The sequence below is a fragment of the Octopus bimaculoides genome, chromosome 18 (genome assembly GCF_046866305.1).
Source record: "Octopus bimaculoides isolate indiv1 chromosome 18, ASM4686630v1, whole genome shotgun sequence".
Lineage (NCBI taxonomy): Eukaryota > Metazoa > Mollusca > Cephalopoda > Octopoda > Octopodidae > Octopus > Octopus bimaculoides.
Window position 1 is genome coordinate 15,217,768 of NC_142945.1, and position 4,603 is coordinate 15,222,370.

Sequence of the window (4,603 nt, forward strand, 5' to 3'; positions counted from 1 at the left end):
AATTTTCTCAATGTTAATTTAATGAATACAAGAATGTTCTGTCCGTTTATTTCTTTTCCTTTTTGTTTACTAGCGAGTCAGTAGAGTTTATAATGGCAATGTGCATTCATCCGTCATTTAAGAAAGATTTAGTATTCATTCTGTAACATACTCCAGCCATTTACACTCAACGTACACAGCTGAAATCTCCGAGATGTTAAGGCCTGTGTTTCTTTTATCACTCACATCCATATTAGTCTTATATTATTCTATTCGAAACCACATACTAATCCAATGCAATCCACCATTTGTATATCCAATCTCCATACTTGATTTCAATCTAGTATTCCGAAGTAGAAGTATATTCTCATTTATAACTATTTTTGTAATTGCTAAGATAAATATACATACATACATAAGTACATACCTACGTACATATATACGCACACAGTGACATACACACGAAAACAAACACACACACACACACACACACACATGCACATGCAAAAACATAGACAGATATACAGATAAATAGATAGAGAGACAGACAGACCGGTAGACAGGCATAAGGGCCGATAGACTGATACGAAGGTTTTAATTAAGGTAATATGAAAATGACTAACGTAGTGTATATTGTTGACATAAGTCGTTCGCGTTACACGAGTCTGATATATATGAGGATGTGCGTATGCGTTTACGCACATACACACACACACACGCACGCACACACACATGCATATATATATATGCACATATACATACACACACACGCAAACACAAGCACACACGCACACAAAAAGAAATACTAGGCATTGAACCAACATTTCTTTGTTTGAATGAAACCATTCCTTCATGAGGTTAACATAACCTCTAATCGAATATATATATATATATATATATATACTATATCATATATTCTATATACAGGGTGCGATGGGTAAATTATCGCCATTTTGTATTTTCCAGTTTTCGCACAAGCGCATTGTTGTTTTTGATTTTGTTCACTACACAGTATAGTAGAGTCAGTTGGGCACTGTCTGTGAGAAAGAAAGCACCATAATTCAATTCACTCTGCCAGAAATTTGGAAACGAGATGCTGTTCTGCTTGGTATTCGCGCCGGATGCTCCAATACGAATATTTCAGAGTGTTTGGGTGTCAATCTGAGGACAGTGCAATCTCAGGACATGTACCGAGAGTGAGAAAAATCAAACATCCAGTCAACATCATGCTGTTTAGGGAGATAAATAGTCACGACGACGTAATGCCTCCATTCATCTTACCACAAACCCTTAATCTCAGCACGAAGGCCTATATCAAGTGCGTAGAAGAGGTAGTGATGCTCTAGGGAAAGACGATGGTTGCTTGAAAATCCTATGTCAGGCAACAGGACTTTGCACCAAGCTAAGCAGGAGAAACCAGTCATGGCTGCCAGACAATTTCTGCGACTATATAATGTCTAATATTTGGCCAACTTATTCCCCAAACTGTAACCCCTTCATCTGGGACACCCTACAGGAAGAGGTCCAGCATTGATTTGGAAACACCTACATCCACTTTTTGTAGGTACCTCTGACTCTTTGGGAGAATATTCATAAGACGTGGGCACCTGAAACCCAGGCTGTTGCAGTAACTGTTTCTGAAGATCGATGGCATTGCTGAGGTCTTTGGCACTGTGCAGTGTTGACCAATTCTTGCATTAGTGTAGCTTTCAATGCCAAAATTTAGCACAATTCCTTCCAGGATCTACCAGATATATATTACTGCGTACCTCTCCCGACTTTGCTCCAGCCTTTCTCAGTGGCTGAGCAGTTGCAATGAGACGATATTCTTTGTGAAGCTTCGCTGGATTGCTTCAAGGTCAGCTGTTAATTGTAGAGTTGCGTGACCATAGTTGGGATCAGTAATCCAGGCGGCTGAAAAGATTATACTTCACTCCCCCCCACACACACACATACATACATTTATGTGTGAGTGTGTGTGTATATGTGTCTGTATTCCACACACATCATATCGCCTCTAATATTATTCTAAGCTATATTCTACAATAATACTAGCCCTCCCACCAATCTTGCAGGTCCTGTAAAAAAACGTTATGGCTTATGCATTGTCATTAAGTGAAAGAATCGTAGAATACGTAAATACTCGTATTATTCTACTTTCAAGACTCATATAAACACGAATGTCACCCCAGCTCTCATATGAGTTTGCATCAAGATATTTCAATTGCAAACTCCAAATTATTTCCCCTAAGAGTCAGACAACAATAATTCTTTCGAAACGTTTTTTGATATAACCAAACAATAAGTCCAAATTTTCTTTAGAATTTCTCAAAATCAGTCTGTCTAGAACAATATTATTAAAAACAAATATCGAAATATTCATTAAAATTATGAGAACTTAATATAGATTACAATTAAATCTTTTTTTTCTTTTTTTTTTTCTTTGCTAGTACACAACAATCTATTTTCTAAATATATATATATATATATGAGCGTGTATGTATGTATGTATGTATGTGATTCCATTAATTAATTTATATATTTATACAGAATGCATAAAAGTAAAACTACCGATTAAGTATAAAATCTGGAATTAAACTAATTATTGAAACAACTACATTTATATTATAGACATCGATAAAACACCAGATGTATTCAATAAAACAATTTTGATTTGCATTCCCAAAAATTAACTTTTAATTAAGAATCAAGATAAGCAAATTTCGTTTCAGTGCAGAAGTAAGCAGTTTAGATGGAATAGATAGATAAATAAATTTAAGAATACCCATATCAGCTTCGTTCATTTCTAGTATAATATCATTTATTATAAAATAACTACTAACTGAGAACTAATCATCATAAAATCACATACTGTTAATGCAATAAAGATACAACCCGTATCCGTTTGTTTAAGCAAATATAAACGGTTCGTATTGGAATTCGCAAGGAATTATGTACATTATTTATATTATTTACATTTGGCGGATATTTGTCCTCATCTTGTTTGTTGTTAACACGTTTCGGCACTATGAGTGAGTCAAGAAAAACTAGTGACACACACCCATCTAAAAGAACACACTAGTATACCAATAAGAAACTTGATGGAAATGTTGACCTTCTGTGTAGAAGCTACTTACTTTAGTATGGACACTGATACATATAGACAAGAAGAGGCTTTAGCAATGGGTTCGCCATTATCACCGATAATAGTCAACATGTACATGGAATACTTTGAGAATTTGGCTTTAGGATCAACACCACTAAAACCAACCATATGGCTGCGATATGTTGATGACACCTTCATACTCTGGCCCCACCAGCAAGATGTCCAAGTGCTGTTAGATCATGTGAACTCAATAAAGCCATCCATACTGTTCACAATGGAAAAAGGAAAAGACAATCAGCTAGCATTCCTGGACGTATTAATAACACGCACCAAGTATGGATTCAGGACATCCGTATACCGCAAGCCGACCTTCACTGGACGATACCTCAACTTCAATTCCCACCATCCATACAGTGTAAAGAGAGGGATTGCTCAGTGCCTAAGACATCGGGCAAAGAATATAAGTTGCGATCGTGATGCACACCACGAAGAAATGATCAAGCTCAATAACAATCAAGTAAGCAACAATTACCCCCAAAACATACCATCCAATCTAATTATGAAGAAAAGAGAGGATGAAACAAATAAACTGTCCACAGTCTGTCTACCCTATGTGAAAGGCCTCTCCGAAAAGATACAAAAGATATGCGGCCCATATGACACCAAAACAGTATTCAAGAGTAATACAACACTTCGCAAATATCTCCTTCGAGCAAAACAAACAATAGAAGAGAATATGACGAAAGACTGCGTGTACTCCATGCCATGCAGCTGTGGTAGGTTATACAAAGGCGAAACCTGTCGCCCCCTCAAAATAAGGGTTGACGAACATCGCAAATCTGTGACACGAGGAGATATTGATAAATCGGTTACAGCTGATCATGTATAGAAAAATGGAGACCACCTCCCCCTGTGGGATGAAGTTAAAATAATAGACAGAGAACACCACTGGAAAATACGAAAACTAAAAGAAGCAGCACATATGCTAGATATACGAACCGGTATTAAGGAAGGAGAGGAACATATTAGGTTTATAAGCCCTAAAATACACTCAATAATTTCCCACGGGTATGTGGCGTACTGGTTAAGAGCGCAGGCTACTAACCCCAAGATTCCGAGTTCGATTCCAGGCAGTGACCTGAATAATAATCATAATAACATCGAAAAATACCTTAAGAATGAGAACCCAGGTTCGAAATTTCCCCTTGCATTGGGCGTCACTTTGAGGGCAATTGTCTACTATTTCTGACAAAGCAATCGACCAAATGAAAGCATTTCATTACTTCAGAGTTTGTATGATGGATGCGTGTAATAGACTGTTGTGTGGGTGTCAGGCACTCAATGGTAAAAGATAATGTTCAGAAGCCGACTGATGGTGGAGTAGCTGTCGCTGTTATTGCTACTGCTGCTGTTATCGTTGGTATTGTTGCTGTTGTTGTCGATGTTCTTACAGCTATTATTTTGTTTTCTTTTTATTGTTTGGTGTCATGTAACCCTGAACGATGAGAACTATGAGCA

General features: G+C 37.1%; 1 pseudogene; it reads left to right on the forward strand.

Annotated features, from left to right (window-relative positions):
- The first annotated feature begins 3,359 nt into the window (after positions 1-3,359).
- On the forward strand, positions 3,360-4,053 carry LOC149132012 (uncharacterized; annotated as a pseudogene).
- Positions 4,054-4,603: the final 550 nt, after the last annotated feature.